The sequence below is a fragment of the Protopterus annectens genome, chromosome 14.part0 (genome assembly GCF_019279795.1).
Source record: "Protopterus annectens isolate FY-2018-M chromosome 14.part0, PAN1.0, whole genome shotgun sequence".
Lineage (NCBI taxonomy): Eukaryota > Metazoa > Chordata > Ceratodontiformes > Protopteridae > Protopterus > Protopterus annectens.
This window is the reverse complement of record NC_056748.1, coordinates 990624765-990651983: the sequence shown is the minus strand read 5'-3', so window position 1 is coordinate 990651983 and position 27219 is coordinate 990624765.

Genomic DNA, 27219 nt, shown 5'->3' with positions numbered 1-27219 from the left:
GCCAGCACAGTCACAAAAAGAATTATTTTGACACACTGGAACCAGATTATTCCACCTAGTGCAGACATCCTGCTATACCAATGGTGTGAGTGTGTGTATTTTTTTTACTTTTGCACACTATACAACCTATGACTGTTTATGTGACTGTTTTTCTTTTTTGTTGTTATCAACATAACAGATGTAGGGGGATGAGGGTGAGTTGTATGTTGACTGGCATTCTGTTCTTTTCATTCATCACCACCCTTAGGATGAGAATACTATACCCATTAATTTTTCTGTTGAACAGAGTCAGTGAGGGAGCTGCTCACCTGGGGACTTCTGGTTCTGTCCATAGTGGTGGGAGTCCTCTGGTGATGAATCTGTCCCTCCAGCACGCCCTATTTATATCGTGTTGTTTAAGTAAGTCTCTTGCTCTCGTGGCTCTGATTTGGATTTTTTTGAGGTGAGCATGTCCATTAATTCCGGTTGGGACATGGCCTTGTATGTCAGGCACAGATCACTCAGGTGGGCAATGTTTGGCAATGTGATGAGTGTCAAAGAAGTTACTGAGTCAAAGGGGTTACAGTCAACTTGGGTCCCAGGTCCTGATAACTTCTTCTGTGTAATGGATGGTGGTAATTAGGTTACCTGTTTTTCCCAAGTTTTTTCCCAAAGACTTTTTATTTTTTTTGCATTTAGCTTATGCCTCATGGCTCAGTTATCCATTTCCATTTCTATGAGACCTTTCTGGGATGTCTGTGTCTGATGGAGTGTCAATTATGGTGCCCAGTTTGTTCAAGGTAAGTGCTGAACTGCCCTCTCATCAATAGCCTTAGTGACTGTTTGAAAAAGTCGACCAAGTTCAAGAGGCAGGATCTGCCTTGCCAGTATGCAATGTCTGTGGGTTCAGTTTTTTTTTTTTTTTTTAATTCTGAGCATATCTGGGAGTTTGGGTTTCCCCAGGTTTTAACATAGCTAAAGAAGAAGGGCTTATGATTGTCTTTTGTGTCATTAGCGATTTTCTCTCAAGTTGGCCTTGGATGATTTTTTATGTGGATCGTAGTTTTTGCTAGTATTGATCAGAGATGCCGTTGTAGAGTTTGTTTATGGCTGGAGTCCACTTTGGGGTGAAAAGAGAAAAGAATTTTTTCTTGGATTTTCTTGATCCTCCATGATCCATACATTCATTGAGGTGCTAGATAAGGCAGGTTTAATTTGTTCAGGGTTTGTGGGTTGGTTTGTTGTGGTTTCCACTGGGGGAAGCCACTCCAGTCTTACTAGAAGTGAAGAGAAGCTTTTTGTTTGCTTCTTCACTGTGGTCTTTTTGCTGGGGGGGGGGGGGGGGATGTGGATCTCAGTGAGATTAATTTATGGTCTGATCTCACTTTGTGATGAGTCTATATTTTTTTCTCTTCTGTGGGAATGGTGACTAGTTGTTCCATAGCATTTGAGTTTATGAACTCAAGGAACCTTTTGGGGCGGGCATGATATGAGTATATAACCTGATAGCTGGGGGTGCTCTCAGGAGCCTTGAACCAGGTTTCAGCTCACAGCACAAACATCGATGTTCTCCATACTTGTTTAGCACACTTGAGAACTAACTGTGTGTTGCATTATGTCTCTTGAGGTGGCAGTGTTGCTTGTGTGTGCTTTGGAGGCCTCTGTAGTTTTGGTAGATTTTATGAGAGGCAATTATTGCCTCAAGATGCAGAGAGATTCACCAGCTGAACAGGAGAGGACGTTAGCAACTGACTCATTACATAAATAATACTATTACTGATATGTAATAATATATTTCTTCACTATGAGCCAGCCATATGGAGCCCCCTCCCCAACATGATTAAATATGCATAATAAAAAACAGGCATATTTGGGTCAATGTGTTTAAACCAGCAATATGAATGGAATCAGTTAGCAGGATATTAGTACTTCTGGTTGTATATGATTATATTAAGTGGCCATACTTATTTTCAGTACTTTCAATTTTTCATCTTCCTCCAATCCTAATAAAGGCTTTTATGCTGCTTCCAGTACAGTAGCCCAGCTTGTCCTGTCCCTATATTCCTCAATAGAAATAAAAACAGGAGTGCGGCAGGAGTTGGCCTGGTCTCCATAGCTTCACAGGTTCACAGGAGATTACTAGACTTAACAGCCCTTACAATTCTAGCTAATATAACCTGATTTTCACAATATATGGCCTCTAGGGGCAAGAAGATGTCATGGATTTGTACCTATGCCTTGAGTATCTTACAAATTGTCTCTGTCCATGAGGGTCATAGGCACTATCCCAGGTGTGAATTTGCAATTCCCCATCTATTGATCCAAATTGCATTTGAAGAGGGCCAGGGAACGGATCTGCTTAATGTGAATAGGAAGCCTGTCCCAAAGAAGGAGGAATCTCTGAAACACATATCTGTCTCTTCAGCATCTTTTGTTTGAGTTGCTGAATGAGTTTGATCCCTAGATTGGGTGACCATCATGCTGTTTGACTTGCAGATGTGTAGCAACTCGAGCAGGGCTGGATTTGTGAGTGCCTTGTAGGTCAGGCATAGTTCACCCCTTCTTAGTTGATATGAGACAGAATAAAGGGGTAGGGCTTTTAGTCTATCAACATCGGACATGTTGTTTACACCCTGTATTTTCTTTGCCAGGATCCTCTGAGGTCGCTCCAGCTGCTGTAAGTGCCTAGTCAAGTACCAAATGGCACACTGTACTTGATTATTAGTTTAATAAGGACTGAGTATAGTAGCTCTATAATTTCTTTGGATCTGGATGCCATATTACTTATAAGTTGTGCCACATACAGGGGCTTCTTCATCACTGTGGACACGTGGCAGTCAAAGTTCAGGCTACTATCTATCGGTGTACCTAGATCTCTTACCTCTGAGTCTACTCTTAGGGGTGTGCTATTGATGTTGTAATTTGTAGGGGTACTTGACTTCCCAAATGATATGATAATGCATTTTTTCATATTTAGTTTTAGGCCGTGGTTCTGGCACCAATCATTTGTCTGATCTAGTCCCTCCTGAATGATATTTACATCAATGGGAGATTCCATGACTGACCCCAGCTTGCAGTTTGTTGGCTAGATTTGTCATCCAGAGGCCTTCCACATTAGCCTTGACTTCAGAGATGTATATTTCAAGCAGGAGTGGTCCCAGCACTGAGCTCTGTGGCACACCAGCAATAACTGGCCTCTTGCTTTTTCTGGATTCACTCACTTTATCTACATGTGTCCTGTCTGTGAGCCAACTGGTTGTCCTTCTGGTGACACAGGGATTTGTGCCCAGTTTTGTGAGTTTATTTATAATACTTGAGTGGGCTATTGTGTCAAATGCCTTGGCCAGGTCTGCCATCCATAGCCTAAGTGATTTTCGCAAAGAAATCCACCAGATTCAGTAGGCATGTCCTGGCCTTGACAAAGCCAAATTGGGTCAGGTGCAGTATTTGTAGGTTTCTTATGTTATTATTTATCAGGTCTATGATTATTCTTTCCATAGCCTTACATGTAAGACTAGTCAAACTTATGGGTCTGTAATTTCCTGAGTCAGTAAATGGCTGTTGCCATCCTCCACTCTATTGGAACAAAGCCTGTCCAGAGACTGTGGTTAAATAGATATCCTAACAGGCCTGATAAGTCCTGATTTAAGCTGTTTAAGAGGCAATCTGGTAAATTGTCAGGCCCCATTGCAGCCACCTTTTTAGCTTATGAGACCATAATGACAACCTGTTCTTTGGTGATAATTGGCGGTGGACTGATGGAGGGTACTTCTTGGGGGAGAACTGGGGGTGATGAGGCAGTGAAATTTAAGTTGAATTTGTTGGCCAGAAGATTTGCTATATCTTCCGCCTGAGTAGACGTGATGCAATCTACAGTTCATTCCGCACATTGTTAGGTGTTGCCCTTAAAATTGCAGACATCACTGAAAAATGCCTTATGGTTATCCTTAGCTTTGGGGGCTATTTTTACCACAAAGTCTGCTTTCAGAGACTTGACTAGTTCCCTGATTTGCTTGTTTAGACTAATGAGGGTCTTTTGATCTATCTTGCACGTTCCCTATTACTTCCCAACAGGATTTCTTTCTTTTGCTGTACAACGTGTTAATACCAGGGATCCACCAGGCTGTCTTGTTTTTGTGGTTTGACCTGGGTTTATTTTGATCTGGTACTGCCGTTTCTATGCAGTTATTTATATTAATGTAGAGGGTTTTTGTGTATGCCTCTGCATAGGTTTCTGTGTTTTCTGGATTTGGGGGAGCTTGGAAAATACCTATGCCATCCCTTAATGGGGGGGGGGACTAATTTTACCTTTATTTCAAGGGAGACTGCTTTGTGATGTGATCTTTCCAGTGAGGACATCACACTGGGGGTGCAGCTCTCTTCCATATTTGTGAGTACCAGATCTAGGATATTTGTTCCCCTAGTGGGAGTGCAGACTAGCTGCTCCAAGCCATTTGAATTTACAATGTCAAGAAATCTTTCAGTCTGCATGCTAGTGGTTGTGTATGCCTCGCAATTAATGAAGGAGCAGTTAAAATTACCTATGATTATAGTACTGGGCTGGATGGTAAGTGACTCTAGTAATTGCAGGTATGATGCATGGGTTTCCTGGTTCACAGTGTAGGACCTGTAGCTAGCAGGAATATGGTAATGGATGTTTCCCATGGTCAGTTGGATGTGGAGTAGCTGAAGCATGTCATACTGTTTGAGCAACCTTGAGGTGTGCTTTGCCTTTATATAGATAGATACGCTGCTGTCTTCTGCTCTTTCATGTTTAGTGGGCGGTCGGAACATATGAAAGGCATTATAACCATGCACTTCCGGAGTGCTTTCCAATGCTTTGAACCATGTTTCAGTAATTGCATAGATATCAGCATTCTCCAGAGTGAGGAGAGATTCCAGGGAGTGCAATTTTATTTGTTGAGACTCCTAGCAATGAGCAGTGACACCTTTAGTTTTTTTATGTAACACACAGATTACAGGGAATGATAACATTGTTCAATCACAAAACATTCGGTGTACAGAAAATGGCATAATTTATTGAACAGACAAGGCAAAGAAAAGGGGAAGGCAATAAGGAATACATCTAAATTGTACTTGGAAGGATTAAGGAATATTACTGTAAGGAAAAATAAGAAAAACTGAAGTTGATGGATTAGGCTATGGAAGTACAAAGGCAACAGATGAGAACTGTGTGCTTGTAAATAAAATAAGTGATGAAAAAACATTAAATTAGTAAGACTAATGGTGATGATGATCATGCTTTTGTAAAATTTAAAGAGCAGACATTATTGAATTAGAAGCTGGAGGTTCTTCAGATTGAGTCAGAAATGATATACTAGTAATTAGAGATTCAGTTATGCATGGAGTAGATAAATTTGCAGCGAGGATAATGAACATTGAATAATGCCAGGCAGAAGAAACAAGATATGGGTAGGGCCTTAAAATGCGTTAATATAAGGAAGCACGGTGCTGCTTTTATTCATACTTTTTCAAATGATCTAATGCTCATGGGCTCACTGACTGTTAGAAGGGAACTTGAAGCCCTCTTAGATAATATAGGTTGTAGAGGTATTAGGTCATATTTTTTACAAATCACATAGAAAGAAGAGTCAGGTCAGAGTCAGTGAAAAGGCTTTTTGAGTAAATATCTATATGAAAAAACTGTCCCATTTTAAAAAGAAAAGCAACTGTAGAGCATCCAAGAATAATTTGGGGCACACATGCATTTAGACTGGATGGAGTCCATTTGTCAAGACAAGGAAAGACTATTTTTGCAAAATGTACTAAGAATCTTTGTGTTCAACATCTTTGTATCATGTATAGGAAGGGTTAAAATGTGAAACTGCATTGCGTGCAAAGAAATAAGCTAAAATAAGTTGTTTTTCTTATAAAGAATTTGCTGACCAAAGAGGAATGCACAGATGTTACCTTGGTCCAGGCACAAGCTTATCTTGTGACTGACCTCTGACCATCGAAGGCTCCAGTATGTGAATTTATAGCCTTGACTGAAATTCCTTGTCTAGTAACCAGCTACTGTGTACATGCAGAGAAGGGTATAAAAACCCATGTGAAGTGTACAGAAATTAGACTGCTGACATACCATGTACTTTGTAGCATGTCTCCATGCATGTAAAATAAACCTTTTTGCTTATTTTTATCTGCGTGATTCTTCCAGTATATGTTAAGAGTATTAAAATCTTTTGACATTTCTGGTGCCCAAGAACGTGGGGCCACCTCTTCATGGTACGAATCGCATAAGAGGGACTGAAAAACCTGTACAGGAGGGGAGAACGAATCTCGGGCTCCCTTGAACGGAAAGACCTCCGACGAAGAAGTCGTAAGTAGAGGCCAGTCACTCTTAGATTCGATCCGAAGATCTGCAGTAAGGTAAGCTTTTACATTTATAAAAGTACTTTTTTTTTAAGGGACTAGTCATAAAGGAATTTCTTTTGTTTAAATTTTACAAAAGACCGGTAGAGATCTCAGGAAAAGGAAACAGTTTTTTCTTTTAAATAAGAAAAATGGGGATAGGAAGCAGTTGTTGTGCTAGTAAGGGCTGCTTAAATAAAAGGACTGAAGATGAGGAATATATGTTTAAACTACATCCAAAAAACTTAAAATACATGAAAAAATGGAAGACAAATTATGGGTTTAGTGGTAACTTAAATAGATCAGAATGTCAAAATTTGGTGAGAGATCTGCGTAGGGACACAGGAGGCAAAATTAAAAATCAAGTAAAGGTGGAATTTCCTCAAGCACAGAAATGGTTAGAAGAAGCTAATAAGAGACATAGGGAACAATTTTTAAGTGGTGGCTCGAGTGCAAAAGGTGCATTTTTTGTCCACAAAGAGGATGACGAAACATCTGTGGCTAGTCGAAAACCAACAGCCTCACCCTTATATCCGGAAATCCCTGAAGAAATGGCTAGTCCGCCTAAATTTCAGGAGGCTGATAAGGACTCCTCGGAAAAAAATGTCCCAGCCGTAGTATTGCAAAGGCAAGCAGATGAAACCATAGAACTCCGAAACCGTAATATAGATAAATCAGAATGGAAGTGGAAGGAAGCTGAACTACAAGAGGCTAAATTAAATACGGCATCTACAGAATCGTATCCCCTCATAGAAGTAGCAACAATGTCGGTGCATCCTGGCGGGTGCACCTGGTCAGGGTCCTACTATCTTAGTTTATAGACCCTGGTCCAGAGAGGATATTAGGAAAGCCGTAGATGGTATACCACACCCGAAACTAGACATGACAAAATTCTGCGAGGATATTGCAGGTATGATAGAATGTTATAAGTTAAATAACGTTGAGCTAGAACAGGTCATATGGCAAATTCTGGGTCCGGATTGGCATCTAATCTGCTGGGACCCCATTTCTAGGGTAGAAGGCAAAGCCCATGCCTACGATTCCGACACACACACAAAACAAGTAGAAAAATTATTAACAAGTATAAAAAAAAATGAGAACCTAGAGCAGATTGGACTTGCATTAACCAATGTGTCCAAGGTGAAGATGAAAAAGTAGATCATTACTTACAAAGGCTTAACCAATGCTTTGACAACCATAGTGGAATGAAAAGACCACATGATCAAAAAGATGATTCACCTTATGAACAGCAGTTAAAAAATGCCTTTTTAAAAGGGTGTAAAACTGCAATCAGTAACTTCATTCAAAAACATATGATAGACCATAGGACGGCAGGTCTGCAACCCTTACTGGAGTATGCAAGACATGCAGAAAAATATCTTGAGGAAAGGAAAAGAAAACAGGCTCAAACCTTTACAGTGAGCACGGATGGGACACTTATATTAATGCACGCTCCGTCCAACAGAGGTAGAGGAAGGGGACAGGGTAAAGGCAGAGCAAGAGGGAATGTAGGACATTCTGAAGATTACGAAGGCAGACAAAAGAGGGGGGAATGTTTTAAGTGCGGTAAGAAGGGGCATTTCGCAAGGGATTGCCGGAATCCTGGGAAATCCGCTGCTGCTTCAGATCATGGTTCAGCATGACTATATGATGGCAGCATGGACGAACCGGACCCAGGTGCTGAGGTCGACTGGCAAGAGCCAGTAGTGCAGAATGAGGATGATTTTGAGGAAGATAAAGGGGAATGTGCAGGATGGGAACATGAGATAACTGATTTTTCAGAAAAAGGTGAATATCAGGTTGTTAGCCTGACAGCTCTAGCTACGACTATGCAGTTAGAAGTGCAACCAGTAATCATATTACAGGTTGAAGGGAGAGACGTAGAATTTGTATGTGACTCAGGGGCTTCTAGGACCTTATTGAAACACACTGCAGTGCTGTCCAATGTGACTACTGATGACTATGTATTAGTCAAAGTGGCCGACGGCCGCATTTATAAGGAACCTTTGTCTAAACCTTTATGGTTTACGGACCCTGAAACTAATCAAACTATTAGATTTCGGGTGATTGTCTCCTGGATTTGCCCTGTCAACCTATTAGGAAGGGATTTGATGCATGTTTTTGGAATAGCAGCGGTACCAACTACATCAGGAATCTTGGCTAGTATGGAAATTCAGGGTGAGATGTTGCAGGTAGGGCAAGGGGATTTACATTACTGGTATAGTAATGATCTTATTGAAACAGGACCACAAAGCGTGGCCAATGAGTTAACTAACCTAGCTTTGAGCAAATATAAAATGGGCTACTCAGTTACCAGAGGCTGCCAAACAACTACACTGTACAATGTATTACAGGAAAAATGTGGGACCTGATCCCAAGTATGAGGAACAATTTTTTAAACACAAAGTGACCAGGATCCTATTACAAAATCTTTATTGGGACAGGGCAGGGAACTCCACAGTTACTTGTAGTCTCACAAGAGACATGCAACAGCTTTTTCAAAATGCCTCAATCCCACATGTATCTGTGACTAGGGAAGAACAAGCGGCATGGTATATAGTTGGGAAAAATTACGATTGGTCAAAAATGACACCGAACAGCTGGCAGGTAAGGGTTCAGGTACAGAAGTTAAATTGGGTGACCCAGGCCAGACCAACGGTACATCTTCGAGAAGATCGGTTAACACCGACAGGAGGCATGCCATCCTGACTATGCTTTCTGACCCCACAAGAAGAATTGAAACTACAGTCAGTACCAAAATCCTTATGGTCCCTAGGACAGCACGACATTGGGCTAATGAAAACAGCAGGACAGGTTAAAATAACTCCAAAATCCGATTTTAGACCTCATAAGCGTCAGTATCCATTAAGTAAAAAGGCAGAAGAAGGCATTTTTCCAGTGATCACGGCTCTACTGAGAGCTGGGGTTTTAATTCCATGTACAGATTCACCGTGTAACACACCCTTGTTCCCAGTAAGGAAACCGGATGGGACATGGAGAATGGTACAGGATCTGTAGGCTGTAAATGCTGCTGTAGTGCCAAGGGCTCCTGTGGTCCCAGATCCATCTGTTTTGTTAAATGATATCCTTCCCACGGATAAGTATTTTTCTGTTATTGACATTAGTAACGCATTCTTTTCTATTCCCTTACAGAAAGATAGTAGGTTTTGGTTCGCCTTTATGTTTATGAGCAAGCGGTACACATACACACGACTGCCGCAGGGATATTGTGAAAGCCCTACAATCTTTTCGCAAGAAATGTCGACAAACCTGGCACAGTTTCAACCAGAGAATGGCTGTCATCTACTGTTGTACGTGGACGACATCTTACTGGCTGCACCCACAGAGGCTGTCTGTGAGTCCGAAACTATTCGGTTATTGCATTTTTTGGCGAAAGAGGGACATAAAGTAAATAAATCTAAATTACAATTTTGTAAAACTGAAGTATGGTATCTAGGCTATACCATTTCAATTGCTGGTAGACAACTAGATAACTGTAGAAAAGAAGCCATTTTACAGGCACCAATGCCCAGCACAAAAAAAGAAATGATGTCATTTTTAGGAATAACAATTTTTTGTCGTAGTTGGATTCCCAACTATGCAGAGGAAGTAAGTCCACTTTCGGAACTTATTTTCGCACTTCCCATGTCAGCACATGACGCGCTGCAATGGACGGATAAGGCAATACAGGCATTTACTAGGGTAAAGCAATTGATAGCAGGATCTGCAACACTTAGCTTCCCTGACTATACCAAACCCTTTGTTCAGACAGTAGATTGTAAGCAGGGCTTTATGACATCGGTTCTGTTGCAAACCTATGGGGATAAGTTGAGACCATTAGCTTTTTATTCCAGTAAATTAGACACAGTGGCACGATCTTTGCCACACTGTGTACAAGCAGTAGTCGCAGCCACACAGGCTGTGCAAGCGTCTGCAACCCTAGTTTTGTTTCATGACCTTACCTTACGAGTAGTGCACTCTGTCACGGTAATACTACTACAGGATAAAGTTACCTTTCTCTCTCCTAGCAGACACTTATCCTGCATGACAACGTTACTATCACAACCACACATGACCATTGAGAGATGCACCACTCTTAATCCAGCCACGTTGTTACCTACAGCTGACGATGGTGCCCCTCACGTGTGTTTAGATTTGATACACTCTAATGTCTTACCAAGACCAGACCTTAAGGACCAACCTTTGGCAAATTCAGATTGGACCCTGTTTGTAGATGGGTCAGCACGTAAGAATGAGGCAGGTATCACACAAGTGTGGTATGCAGTCACAACTGAGACTAAGGTACTGGAGGTAAGACCCCACCCCAGGAACCTGTCCGCACAAGCTGCCGAATTGATTGCTTTGTCCAGAGCATGCACCATCTCCAAGGATAAGGCAGTTACTATCTACACAGATAGTCAGTATGCTTTTTCCACGGTCCATGTCTTTGCACAGCAATGGAAAAATAGGGGAATGGTTACAGCCTCAGGAAAGGAAATAACCCACAAGGATTTGATCCTTCACCTCTTACAAGCTGTCCAACTGCCACGGGGATTGGCCATCTGTAAGTGCGCAGCACACACAAATGCCACGGATCCAGTATCACTTGGAAATGCACTGGCTGACAAAACTGCAAAAAGTGTAGCCTTAACCTCTGCCTTTGCACTCGAGACCACACAGAAGGAACTTCACCCTACAAATAAATTTGATCTACAAACTTTACAGGTAATGCAGGAACTTAGTACAGTTCGGGAAAAACAGCGATGGGTTAAATATGGGGCTATTCAAAAGCAGGGAGTTTTTGTAGGTCCAAATGATAAGTATGTCTTGCCAACAAACCTTTTTAGGTATGCCTCATTAGTGACGCATGGCCCATCTCATCTGGGCCCTGCTGCTATGGTTCAAATGATCCAGCAAATTTTCTGGACCAAGGGCTTTATAGCATACTAAATGATTTTGTTTATCGTGCCTGCTTTGTGCACGATACCATGGTGGTGGGGTGCGGATCACCCCAGCAGCTTTTCCACTGCCTCCGTATCCATTTCACACAATCTGCATGGATTTTATTGAACTAACTCCTGTTCAACAGAAGTGATTTATGTTAGTCATTATTGATGCTTTTACAAAATGGGTTGAAGCTTTTCCGGTAGCACACCCAGATGCACTGTCAGTAGCCAAGGCCCTTACAAATAATATTATCCCTCATTTTGGGCTACCCACATGCATCTATTCTGATAATGGCACACATTTCGTAAACCAAGTTATTCAAAAGCTGTCCGCCGTTTTTCAGATCGAGTTAAAACATCATTGTGCCTACCACCCACAGTCAGCAGGGTTGGTTGAACGCCATAATGGCATTCTCAAAGGCAAGTTACGTAAACTCATGGCCGAGACACATCAGTCTTGGATAAACTGCTTACCTCTGGCACTCCTGTCCATGCGTACCACTCCCACCTCAAAAGGGGTCACACCATTTGAACTATTATACGGGAGACCTTATTACGTCCCGCAGTGGCAAAATCTTTTGCCTGCGGAACGTGAGGGGGGTGAAGAGATAGCAGATTACATGAGGAAATTGCTGACCAGAACTAACACTTCTTTAACGAATGATTGCTTTTCAGATCAGAAGAACAACAGGATCCTGGAAGTGAAACCCGGGAACTGGGTTTGGATTAAAACTGTCAAGAGAAAAACCTGGGCCTCGCCTAAGTGGGAAGGTCCATACCAGGTTTTGATCGCAACACCCACAGCAGTCCGAATAAAAGAACGAACATCGTGGATCCATCTGACACACTGTAAACTGGTAAAACAGTTTGAACTGGACAAAAACTTGAGCTCCCCTGAGGAACACTGATTAGTAGTTTTGTTTTTTTGTATGAACATTTTGACTGTTGTAGCAATGCAAAAAAATACCGGAAGAGAGCAGCCCTTCCCACAAAGGCATTGCAAAATAATTTTGTTACTAATAAGTGTGAGTGTTACTTTTCTGTTTTGGCCATTTTTATTTTCAAACAAGGATAGCCAAGTAAAGAGAGATGAAAATACGGCTTGGCACCCGCCTTTTAATACGTACCAAGCTATTAAATATGCATATGCCCTGTCTTTTAATGTTTCAAATTGTTGGATATGCAAGGCTATCCCTACTGTACATGGTGGTCTAATGTTAGGTACAGTCCCTTTGGGGGCAAATGATACATGGACTAATTTACTATTTGAAACTTCAAGAATAGCCTTAAAGGACAAAATAGCATTACCCCTCATGGGTCGCCTGAATGGAACTGTATGTTTTCAAAGACTCGGAAAGATTAAGGTTGGATGGAGTCAGTGTAAGGTAAAAGTAAGTCATAACTGCACAATAGATGGGCACTGTGCAACGAGTTTCAAGCCTATAAGAGTGCTTGTTAATAGTACAGGGCTTATTAATGGCACAAGTTTCTTTGAAAAAATGTTATCTGTGTATGATCTTTTGTTTAAAGGGCTGCAAGACAAAGGAAATCACTCTGTTCCAGTCAATATTACACTTAAAGTAAATAATTGTTATTTTATTTGTGGTGGAAAAGCATACAAATGGTTACCGAGGAATTGGTCAGGCAGTTGCTTTTTGGGTTATTTAGCACCAGCTATAAGACATACATTTTCTCTTCCCCAAGGTAAAATACGAAATGTACGTGCTGTTAATAAACCTGTTAATCCCATAGGTAACGTTGATGCATCCTGGATCTATCAACACGATTTGGCCCATAGTAGCAGCAAGGGGCTATCACACATGGACTTGGGCGATGATGTTATTTCCTGGGCTGGTATTCTTCCAGCATATGGGACAGTAAAATCCATTTGGGAGCTCAGAAAGCTGTCAAAATTGTTAGAAACTCTGAGCAATGCAACTTTTCTGCACTAGAATTGGTGACGGATGAGTTAACTGCAATGAGGACTGTAGTGTTGCAGAATCGTATGGCGCTCGATTTCACCCTAGCGGCGAAAGGAGGTACTTGCGCTCTTATCCAGGAGGAGTGTTGTTCGTTCATTCCGGACAACGAACATGACATTGACAGCCATCTAGAGATCCTACAACAAGTTTCTGAACTTACAAAACCAGGACATAATCCATTAACTGAGTTTTTTCAAAATTGGTTTGGGAGTTGGGGAACAGTACTTATGAATGTCTTAATTGCTATATGTGTTGGTGCCATTATATTCCTACTGTTGGGTTGTTGCTGCATTCCCTGCATCCGAATGATAATATCACGTGTATTGTCTGCCAATGCAACTAAAGCTTATTATTCTGAATATACAGAACACGAGTCATGCGAAAAACTGTATGAATAACATGTATTACTGGTGATACAAAGTGTTGTTAGGGGGGAAATGTAGTAAGAATCTTTGTGTTCAACATCTTTGTATCATGTATAGGAAGGGTTAAAATGTGAAACTGCATTGCATGCAAAGAAATAAGCTAAAATAAGTTGTTTTTCTCATAAAGAATTTGCTGACCAAAGAGGAATGCACAGATGTTACCTTGGTCCAGGCACAAGCTTATCTTGTGACTGACCTCTGACCATCTAAGGCTCCAGTATGTGAATTTATAGCCTTGACTGAAATTCCTTGTCTAGTAACCAGCTACTGTGTACGTGCAGAGAAGGGTATAAAAACCCATGTGAAGTGTACAGAAATTAGACTGCTGACATACCATGTACTTTGTAGCATGTCTCCATGCATGTAAAATAAACCTTTTTGCTTATTTTTATCTGCGTGATTCTTCCAGTATATGTTAAGAGTATTAAAATCTTTTGACACAAAAGATATACTGAAATATTTTAGTAACACAACTCAAGATTTTTGCCAGGTTAGAAAATTAACAGTTCACGGATAGCAAAATTTGATATATCCATTCTGGTTGTCAATGCTAGAAGCATCATTAATATTTTTTTTTTTTTGAAAATATGCTGCATTCACATTTTACTGATATTTACTGTGTGTGAAACATGATTAAAGAACAATGACCGTTAACCAGTTCTATCAGAGTCTACATGCTTTTATTGTAAAAGATATTCTAACAAAAAATGATGCGTAGGTGATATGATGGTGATTAAAGATTATGAGATCTGTGATTAATATATGATTGATAATACCATTAATATTGTAGGTTGCGTATCTGTGACAATAAAGACAAATCTTGAACAGATTACAATTGTTGGGAGTGTCTAATCACCCTAAGTGAAGTGCTGATGAACAAGATGAACTGATACCTTTCTTGCATGAAACACTGGAAAGAAAACTAACAGTAAGTAGCTGGGAACGTACATTTATCAGAAACAGACTTGAACAGCATTGACTCAACATCAGTAAGGAAATTAACAATTGTTGCAGATTGAAAAGAAACTACCAGTGAATGAAACATGCTGGACATTGCTTGTATTCCTAGGAGACAAGTGGTACTTCATGCCATGTTTTACCACCCTTTAATGTGGCACTGTAAAGGTTAAACTATTGCTAGATAATTCTACCAAAGTGAAACCTAAACCAATACACAGAAGACTGATAACAGACTATATGGAAACAGTGATAAACTGTACAGATTGTAAATTGTATTTTCAAACACAACAGATTATAGATCTGTTTACAAAATCTTATGCAAAGCAGTTTGACTACACAAAGGTTGTGACAAATTGTGCTAATAGCATCCAGTTAACTTCCATTACTGAAATTAAATTAAATTATATTGAAAAATAACTATGCACACTGGACAAAAAAAGCACAATGATTTAATGGAAGTATAAACAATGACATGAGAACACTCTGGCATAAACTTACAGTATCATTGTATTTTTATTCACTAGGTCACTTAAGTATATGTAGATTCCTCAGGATTGGAGACATGCATGTGTTAAATCCATATTTAATGGAAAAGGGAATAGGACAAATCCAGAGTCATACAGACCCATAACTTTAACAGAGAATGTTATGTTTGATAATGTATTGTCATAAGTGAAGACACTGGGACTTAAACCCTACATCAGCATGTATATGCTGAAAATATATCTATAACTACCAGTAACATGATGTCTTGTAATCAGAAGAGTAGTTGGTTCAGTTAGCAGCCAGCACTCCACCCTCTCAGCTCTTCAAGTGAAAAGCAAAAAAAAAAAGCATTTCACTATAATAGACTGTAAGTGATTGACTTATTACAGTTAAATCTATGCCCCCCCCCCAGCCTGAGCCATTCAAGTCCCATTTCTGTGCCCTATTCCAACCATCCTTTAACATATTTTATTTAAAAAAAAAAAAAACTTTTCTGCTTTTAAGCTGTAGCAAACAGTTGCTATAGTTGATATCTGTCTCATGGAGGCGGCCCTTCAGCACTCATGTTGTAGTTTAAAAAAAATACACACACACACAAACACATAACACATAATACACACATAATATATATATATATATATATATATATATATATATATATATATATATATATATATATATATATATATATGGTTTTACTTCATAAGCGCGAATTGCTGAAATATCGAATTTCAGCAATTCGTGTCCATGAAGCAGAAACCTCTAAATAACGAAAGTGCATAATTGTGAATAGGACTATGTCGAATTCACTCTTATGCATTTTCGTTATTGTACGGAAGTGTTCGGCTGGGATGGTGTCTACAGTTTAAGGTGAGTGAGTGAGTGTCTGTGAGTGTTTTTGTAACTTGTACGAGTGGGTCAGGGTAGGGAGGTGGGGGTATGAGTTTGTGTGTTAGCTGTGTGTGATTTTTTTTTTTTTTACTGTTTGTGCGATCTCAGAGTTAGTATATATAAGTAGGGGGTATATATAGGGGCTATATATATATGTATATGTGTAGTGTAGGTGTGTGTCAGTGTTGTGTTTTGTTGTATTTCATTGTTTTGTGGTGTGGGTGTTATAGTTTGTGTGTTGTGTGCTGTATGCTGTGTATTCGATGCTGTGATTTCGTGGTTGTGAGGTGTCGGTGTTTTAATGGTTTCAGCTTTATACTGTCGAAATGTTAAAATTCAATATTTCAGCATTTCAGCAATATGAAGTGAAACTATATATATATATATATATATATATATATATATATATATATATATATATAAAACATTTGTTATCTGGGAAAGTCCGACTTGGAACAAAGTCAATTTTCAGCAGAGGCCTGGGGAGAAACATTCTAGGTGTATTTCTTTATTTTTTCCAATGCAGCAGTCAAGGCTTGTCCTGTCCCTATGTCCCTCAATACAAATAAAAAGAGAAGTGAGGCAGGAGTGGCCCTGGTCTCCATAATTTTCTGCACTGGCAATGTAGCCTGTAGTACTTTTTTAACAATAACAGCGGAGTCAGTTAATACAGAATCATCTCAGGCAATAATAAAAAAAAATCCATTTTAAACTATTCCCTCAACCTAGAATTTACTTAGTAGGTGGAAAAAGTGTTCTGGATACAAACTCACCCAAACTTAGTACTATAAACAAACTTTGTAACTTCCAAAAACTTTAACATTTACAAATTCCTCCAGCAATATCAAGAAACAACATGAGCAGCACATCTTCATGTTACAGATTCTAATAGAGACACATGACATCAGTTCATGGCTTCAAACATAGATGTTTCATCCCAATGGAAGTTATTTGTTCATGTCAAAATACTCTTGGTGAAATCAGTAAGTATATCTCAAAATCTCTTACATTCTGAAAGCCATTCACATCCAAATATTTCCATTAACAGGATAGGGGATCATAAATATTATCTGGTCATCTACTCAGATCAGATGTATCAGTTTCAATTCATTAAGCTCATAATCTATCAAGTGGGTGTAAAACACCTTCCTTTCAGATAGGTTTAAAAGTATGCCACCTCAGTGATCTGGCTCTACCTCTTCTTGTGGACCACAACAACATCTCTGCTCAACAACACTGCCACATCATCTATTCTTCATTTGTAAACATCTCTTCTTAAGAAGTCTTTACCCTAATCTTCTCTAAATATTGCTGGCATACAGATACATTTCTATATTTGAATGTAAGGCTCACTTCATCAAGAATACTATAAGTCATACCTTACAGAACTGTGGATGTTCCTGCTATTCACTCTGGATGGAATCTCTAAATCTCCTGTGTCTTTTAACACTTTTCTCGTGGATGTATTATTAACCCATGGGTCCTCAGTTATACATAAATCTCATTACTAGATTGTCCTTAAACTGTTTTCCAAAATTCAACAAGCTCATAGAAACATTTAGACAATTATAATTACCTTCAGATATACTTTCTCAAAAGCAGAGTATTACAAGTCTTAATAATACAAGAACTGTTTCAACTAGAGAATGTCATTTCAAAGATGTATACTATTTTGATAGAGATAACCTTGACCCATGCCTCATTATAAGGGAATAGCTTCAGAGAAAGATAGGAAATCTTAAAAGGATGACCTCTTAGCTGTAGGAGCATCACATTGTGGATCACATCACCTCCCCTGCAAAAAACAGTTATTTCCTAGGAAATACATCTGTAGATTATTTTATACTCAAAAAGGCTGGATGACATTTTGTTTACAGTCTTGGCTAGACATACCAGAAGTGCCAGGTGCTTGGGTGTTTATTTTCAATGCATGTCCTAAATTTAAAAAAATAATCAAGCAATTGCCATAGGAAAAATATAAGGATTTATTCCAAGATACATTGGATATTTACACACAAATGGTAATGTTTAAAATCGGGTCTGCAATACATGTTATAAAGATCTTCCCCTTCTCCCCCAACAGTTATAGTGTCTACAAAAAGATCCAGATATTTCCATAAGCAGTAGAATGCTGGAGACTTGTATATCAAATTTATCATTTAGAGCACCAGGTAGCAAAAAGATACAACATACAATTCAAAATGCAATAAACTGGACAATGAATATTGATCACAGAAAGAACATTTTTAGCAATTCTTCTTGTACATCTTGAAGTAATTTCTGATGTGTAAGTATGCATTATTTTTTCAAAAAGCTTATTCATAATACTTATATCCAAAACACTGTAAATTATGAGTAACAAAAGATATTGTACTTATAATGATAAATGTGTAGTACCAGGTCAAGCTTCCTCAACCTCCATGGCTATATGTCAGCAGAACTCAAGCAGTGCAGAACCACAGACTTTTCCAGGCCACCTAATACCTCACAAATCTGTGCCCATTAGTGCCCGTCACCTAAATGATTCTAGCCCATAGAAGGTAACCAAAGAAGGAAACAAAAAATTTGTGAAACAACTTTCAGGTCTCTACTGAACAGACATGTTAAGGATGGTGGAGTTGTAAAGGAAGGTGGACCTAGTCCTGGATATCCATCTTTACAATAAGTACATAAACTTCATGTGTGATTGAGCTAGTCCATCTTCTCCTATTTCCAGGAGAAATTCCAAAGCATAACTTGCTGTGTGGATCATTACAAAGACAACATATACAGAAGGACTTGAATTGAAGATATCTGACATAAAATGTGTCACAATGAAAGGTAGACTAATTCTAACACTCTTTCAAAAATATGAGAGAAAATCCTGCTATTAAGGAACAAAATCCATGACACATTATACTAACTTCCAGAATGGCCATAATGTGGTTAACAAAGAAGTAAAACATATCCCAGGATGAAGAGTGAGAAATGAGACAAAAGGCTGCCTTTTGGAACAGACAGAAGATCGATGGACAGCCTAACAGCAGAATACTGTTGAACCCTAGGAAGATTTTTATGTTTTTAAACAACTTTATTAAATTATCACTTGGCAAATGCACACATACATTAATAAAAAAGAAAATAAATCATATTAACGTTTTTCATATTCATGCTTTATATATTGCATTATATATATATTGTCTTTCTTTTAGAAATTATCTACTCCAATATTACAAAAGTTGCTCCTTTCCTTTTAAACGTCACTCTTCCTCCTGAACATTATTCTGCAAATACTGTTTCCTCAAATTTAATTTATTTTTATGTAATTTGCTCCTTCCCCCTTTCTAGAGAGTCTACCTTTAGTTCTTTTATCTCTTTTACAATATTCAGTACTTCAATTACAGATGGTTTAGATTTTGTCCATTTTCTAGTAGTTCTTGTCTGACAGCCAGTAGCATTAAATTTAGTAAGGCCTTGCTGTATACAGGCAATTCAGATCCTGTGTCCAAAGAATAATTTCCTTAGTATAACCATTCATTCCCTTCAACTTTTCTGAAAGAGCACTCTATCGGAAATTTTTAAAATCTGTCAACTTGTTACACTCCTAAAAACTGTTCCCTGTTACCTCTCTCTTTTCTATCACATATCCAGCATTTTCTATCTACCCTAGTAAAAATTCTCTAAAGTCTGCTTAAGGTATAAAAATACTAAAACAAACAATACCAAGCAAAATTCTTAATCTTCTAAATGCTCCTGCATATGTGGGAGCCATACAGATATCCTTCATTTGTTCCTTTATAAAGTACCTTTCTAGTCTTTCTTCCAAATCTTTTCTAATATCATCTGATTGATTCTTAAAGTTATCATGTGACATTTTATATGACCCATTACTTAACCCTTTTTTTAACAGGAGCATATGTTCTAGACTCCACTAAAAACTCTGTCAGAGCTGCTTTTCACTTAACAATCCCCTATCCCTTTCTCTTTGCCTATACTCTGATATTAATCCTTGTTAGGGAAGGCAGTCTTTAACCTACATTCCAAACTTCTACTTAGCGTCATGCCACTCTGTTACCTTTTCCTATCTAGTTATTTGCTCCATTACCTTGGTTCCTTTTCCAATTTTCTCCAGTAAATTCCAGTCCCCTATATACCCAACTGCAGTCATCCCTATTGTTAAAAGCTCCTTTCTCCATCCCCAGGCTGCCTTAGTTCATAGAATACTTTCTGCAGTTTTATGAATATAATAATAATAGTAACAATAACAATAATAATTTTATATATATATATATATATATATATATATATATATATATATATATATATATATATATATATATATATATATATATACTTAATAAATGGCTAAATAACTAAAATAAATAAGATTGTTTTGTGCATAATCTCATGAAATAAGTGCCACTGTATTCCTAAGGAGGAGGTGTGGAACAGAAATGAATTTGTTTTCTCCAATAAACATTTCTGGTTTTGTATTTCTGTTTTTTTAATGTTTTATTATTTTATTTTAGTAACAAGGTATTACAAAATAAAACAGACAATTGCCTTCAGATTATCTTCTTTAACTTGCATTGACAATATCTAATCCAAGTGATAACTTCAGCTTTCATCTGAGGTCATCCACATCTGGTTACATTTCAACATCTTGATGATGTTAACTAGGCAGTTAGCATTACTGTTATCCCTTAAAGCCATTAAAATGTGTAGGACATGCTGGAGGGATAGATTCCTGTCCCAGAGACTTCCCATGCTTTAGAACAAGATTCCAATCTACATTAGTCAGTGCTCCTCGCTAACACTCTTCAAAAGAAACCTTGACGAGTGGATGGGAAACAGAAAGTTTACCCCGGGGATCACTTCAGTGGGTCTGCTGGACAGAGGCACAGGGAACTAATCTAAGGGGGTGGCAAAAGCCAACACATTCTGGCTAGGCTTATAAATGCTTTCGGGCAGATAGCCTAGTACCTACCTATGACCCTATGAACCTATATATGGTTTACTATCAAAACCCTCACATAGCAACACTAAATCCACATATGTGGAGGCCCTTAACTGTAACCTGCCCAAGCAACAAGGACCTCCGAAGCTGAAACGCAAACAAACACCAATCACAACCAAAGTGTCACATAGCTCACAACACCAGTGTTCCACCCAGCAACAGACCCTAAGGCAAGACAACGTACCTAACATTTTAGTCATAGGTGACTCTATAGTCAGGCACACTGATATCCCACTCACCAAGCTGAACAAGGAGAAAATTACAGTCAGCTGCCTGTCGGGTGCCAGGATCCGCCACATAATGCATGCACTCAAGTCACTTCACAACAAATATGACTCTGTCATTGACCATGTTGGAGTAAATGACTTGAGACGTACCTCCCTGGACTACATGAAAAGAGACATGGAAGAGCTCTCGGATCACGTGGCCCAGGCAGGTATGACCTGAGTAGCATCTTGCCTTTGCCCAGAATGATACTACAGTATAAGGACAAAATGATTGACTTCAACAATTGGCTAAGCTTCTGGTGTCATTCAAAGTGGATCCAGTATCTCCCTCCTGGGACGACATGATTGACAGACCACATTGCTTTGCCAGAGATGGTCTGCACCTGTCACCCGTGGGATTCAGGTTACTGGCTAAGGCTCTTGCCATCCCTATAGTGCCTTTTTTAGGCAAAGTTCAAAGGACAAAACCACCACCGTAACAGGTACAAGCATGCAAAATCTGAAGGTAATGCTACTCAATGCTAGAAGTCTAAACCTCAAAATGCACTCTCTTGAGGCACTCCTAAAAATGGAGACTATCAATATCTGTGCAGTAACTGAGACCTGGTTCAAGGCTCCAGAGAGCACCCTGCAATACCGGGCTACAACTCTTACCACACTTTTCGGCCACCAAACCAGGACCGAAACACTAAAGGTGGAGGAGTGTCCAAATTCACCAAGGATATTCACACCACCAGGCTAGTTGCCCAACACAATGTGTCTGAAATTCTCCAGGTGCAACTAACACTAGGTAAGACTGCAATCCAAATTGTAGCTTGATACAGATCCCCCACCATGCCCCAAGATTCTCACTACACCTTTCTAAACATACTGGAAAATATTAAGATGCAACCAAACACCCTAATACTGGGTGATTTCAACTACCCCACCATTAACTGGGAAAACTACTTGTGTACCAACACCTTTGCCCAACGGTTCTTGGAATTCATAAATTCCAACGCCCTGGATCAACTAATCCATAGTCCCACCACGGGCTCCAATATCCTAGACCTGGTCATTACCAACATGGGAAATCGATGCTCCACACCTATGGTCACCCCCTTGTTGGTCAGGTCTGACCATAAACTAATCACCCTTAACATCCACATCCCACCCCCACCCCCCAGTAAGGAAACCTCCATAAAAAACTTCTCCAAAGCCAATTTCATGCTACTCAAGTCAGAAGAGACAAACTTCATGACACCTGTGCAGATGGGAACTGAAAGTTCGACTGCTGAATCCTACTAAGCACATCCACTCATGCATGAATCGTGCCATCCCAAATAGAACCAAGATGCTCTCCTCCAAAAAAAAAGAAGCCAATCTGGTGGTCCCCTGCCATAAATAAACTTTACAACAAAAGGAAGAAATTGTTGCAGAAAAGAGGAAAATTCCAGGATGCAAAAAACTCCCTTACCAGCCTCAGTAAGAAGCTGAGATCCCTCATAAAATCCTCCAAAGCTAGTTACGAAAATAAAATTGCCAAAGATTCCAAAAACAACCACAAGGCATTCTATAACTATGTCAAGAATCTAAATGGCAATGCTCAGATCTGCTCTGAGCTACAACAGAATGGCATTAAATATACTGATCCCAAGGATATTACCAATATCCTGGCAGATCGATTCAGTGCCAACTTCACCCCCCTCTCACCCCCTAAATGGCCCATCTCAGTATCAGAAGATTGCCAAATTCAGGTAATAATGGCCACACAGGTAAAAGACACACTCTCCAGAGCTAAGAATACAGCATCCATGGGACCAGATGACATCCCGGGCTGTGTACCACATGAACTACAAAATGAACTGGCACCTCACCTAAGTGTCATGTTTAATCATAGTCTCACCTCAGGCTTCGTGCCCACTGAGTGGCGTACAGCTACAGTAATCCCACTCCACAAGGGGGGATCCACCTTGGATCCTGGGAACTACCGCCCCATCAGTCTGATGAGCCTGATCTGCAAGGCCATGGAATGTATTATCATGGAACTTATAAACAAAGACATTGTCAACCTTCAAACACTGGACCCCACCCAGTTTAGGTTTGTGAAGGGCCGATCTTGTCTCCTGAATCTGACTGACTTCTTCGAATCAGTCTCCAGAGCCTGGATGAAGGTAAGGCAGTCCACACAGCCTATATGGACCTCGCCAAGACCTTTGACACCATCCTCCACTCTGGAATCATAGATAAGCTTACTAAGCTGGGCATTAATCCCTATGTCACTCGATGGGTTGCCATTTGGCTTACTGACAGAACCCACTCTGTAAAAGTAGCCAACTCCAAATCCAGCTCCAGACAGCTGACAAGTGGAGTACCTCACGGTTCAGTCCTGGGACTGCTCTTGTTTAGCATCTACTTCTCTGAAGTACAGGCCAACACTAAGGGACTCTGGCTAACAAAGTTCGCAGATGACTGCAAACTGGGAGCCATTATTGAATCCCAAATGATGTGGATACTCTACAAAAGGGCCTTACGGAAACAGATGCTTGGTGCCAGAGCCATAGGCTCAAGCACAATGCCAAGAAATATATAGTTATCCCCTTTGGGAAAAAAACATGTACCCATGAATTACCACATAGGTGGCAGTACACTAAACACCGAAAGTGTGATAAGAGACTTAGGGACACAGGTGGACAATGGTCTCACCTTCGATAACCACATCACCACAAGAGTCAGGAAATCCTTCTATGTGGCACAACTCATCACTAAGGGCATTTCATCCAGAAAAAAGGAGGTCATTGTCCCACTGTACTCATCCCTCATTAGACCCATTATAGAATACAATGCCCCATTTGGTATGTACCTCTCAAGACATCTGCAACAGCTGGAAAGGCCGCAGAAATACCTCACTAAAAGAATCACAGCCCTAAAGCAGATGCCCTACTCTGACCACCTTAATAAACTCCAGCTATACTCTGTTGCATATCGTCTCCTCAGAGGCAATCTCTGCTTAACATACAAGGCCATGTCAAACCCAGAGCTGTTGGACATGCTCCACTTAAAGAAATCCCAATCCCTCAGAGCCACATGCTCCAGGGATCTAAACCTTGTCATTACAATAAACAAAACATGCTGGAGGGATATGTTCCTGACCCAGAGACTCCCCAGACTCTGGAATAGACTGCCCATACATGTCAAGCAGAGCGCCTCTTTGGCCCTCTTCAAAAGGAATCATGACGATTGGATGGGAGAAAGGAAATTCACCCTGAGGATCACGTCAGTTGCCCTGCTAGACAGGGGTCCAGGTAAGTAAATAGTGTTCGAAGAAATATCTAGGGAATTGTTATGGCTAGGCTTGTATAGGTCCTAAGGCCGATAGCCTAGTACCACCCTATGAACCTATGAACCTATAAAAGGGTGATTGGACTACGTCAGAAATGGAAACACCGAATGCCCTAGTTCGACATTTGAAAATAATAAAAAAAAAATGTTGAACTCAAAACAGCAAATGAACACTAGCATTTGCCGTTGTGGATTCAATATTTTGAATGCAGATCGCACTATAGTAGGGATTGGGAAATGTACCCTTTCCCTCACTGTAGTGCAATCTCAGGGTTTGCATATATAAGTAGCAGAGGTTTGGGGATGCTTCTGATATCCCCCACCCAGGTACTGTATAAATGCTCTCTTATTCTTTCATGTAATGTACGATTACTTTTACCTACATAAAAACCACTACGTGCAGAGCAGGTTGAGAGGGAAACTATGTTGGAAGTACGACAATCTGCTGATACTTTAACATTATAAGTGTAGCCAGAAAGGGGATGGGTAAAGATGTTACTAACTTCTATATACTTGTAAAAATTACATCTAAAGCACTTCCTCATACCCTGTGCATAGTTAAAGCTCATACCTGAATGCTCTTTATAGCACAACTGTCTTATCAGGGACTTTCTATTTATATATTTAAAGCTAGGTCTATCACCAACTACAGCACCTATGGTATCATCAGTCTGTAAAATGGACCAATTACTTCTAATAACCCTGCATATCACTTCCACATCACTTGTAAAATATAGAGAAATAGGTAGCCCATCCAAGTCATCCTCTCGAGTTTGTAAACCCTCATTAGTATTAACAATAATATCTGAGAAATACGGTCTACCTTTACTAGTTCTTTGGCTCCTGGCTAAAGTAGAGGCTTTATCAAGTTCCTTGTATCCATTGCTTCTCCATCTAAATTTAGATGTTAGAGAGGTTAAATTATGGCTAAACCTCTCATCAAGGTTATTAAGTCTAGACATGTGTAAGGTTTGCCCCTTTAGAATATTTTTATAAATAAATGCGGGATGCTTACTATGTCTTTGTAGAACTGCATTACGTCTGCATGTCTTCCTAAAAAGACCTGTATTTAAACAGCCATTGGCATCCTTATCTATTAATACATCCAGGAAATCTATAGAAGAGAGGGACTGCTTACTTGTAAACTTCAAGAAAGTATGGCGGTGGTATGTAAATAGGAAATAAATCCTTGTAGACCCTTCACGGGTCCCGTCCACAACAAAAACATATTGTCCACAAACCTTCTAAAGAATATAACATGGTCCACACATTCATGTCCATGTAAAATATGCTTTTCTTCCCATTGAGCCAGAACCATGTTGATGTAACTATTGGCACAAGCTGTGCCCATAACTATGCCAGCCTTTTGTAAAAATATTAAATTCTCAAATACAAATGCATTATTTTCTAGTACAATCTCTAGAAACAAACCCAACCAATCTATTAGCTGTGGGGAAAAATCACTATGTTGTTGTAAGAAATCCTTAGTCATCTCAATGCCTGCTATATTAGGAATCACAGTAAAAATTGTGGATAAATATTTTAAGCAAGTTTTAAATGGAGTCCATTGTGTTTTAAAAGATACTAAACAATTTATGTGTGATTTGTATGAATTTATTTCATGGAATGGTCCTATCACCCATTGCCTCTTAGTCACATTGGACATGGAATCACTTTTTACTGTGATTCCTAACATAGCAGACATTGAGATGACTAAGGATTTCTTACAGCAACATATAGGTTCATAGGTTCATAGGTTGGTACTAGGATATTGGCCCTAGGGTCTATACAAGCCTAGCCATAACAATTCCCTGGATATTTCTTCCCACAATATTTACTTCCCTGGACCCCTGTCAAGCAGGGTGACTGACATGATCCCCGAGGTGAATTTCTTATCTCAAATCCAATCATCAAGGTTCCTTTGGAAGCGGGCCAAGGAGGCGCTCTGCTTGATATGTATGGGCAGTCTATTCCAGAGTATGGGAAGTCTCTGAGTCAGGAACCTATCTCTCCAGCATGTTTTGTTCATTGTGATGACAAGGTTTAGATCCCTGGAGCGTGTGGCTCTGAGGGATTGGGATTTCTTTAAGTGGAGCATGTCCAACAGCTCTGGGTTTGACATGGCCTTGTCAAAGATCGCCTCTGAGTAGACGATATGCCACAGGGTATAGCTGGAGTTTTTTTTAAGATGGTCAGCATAGGGCATCTGCTTTAGGCCTGTGATTCTTTTAGTGAGGTATTTCTGCGGCCCTTCCAGCTGTTGCAGATGTCTTATGAGGTACATATCAAATGGGGCGTTGTGCTCTATAATGGGTCTAATGAGGGATGACCTCCTTTTTTCTGGATGAAAAGCCCTTAGTGATGAGATGTGCCACATAGAAGGATTTCCTGACTGTTGTGGCGATGTGGTTATCAAAGGTGAAACCACTGTCCACCTGTGTCCCTAAGTCTCTAATCACACTTTCAGTGTTTAGTGTACTGCCACCTATGTGGTAATTCATGGGTACATGGTTTTTCCCAAAGGGGATAACTATACATTTCTTGGCATTAAGCTTGAGCCCATGGCTCTGGCACCAAGCATCTGTTTCTGTAAGGCCCTTTTGTAGAATATCCACATAATTTGGGGATTCAATA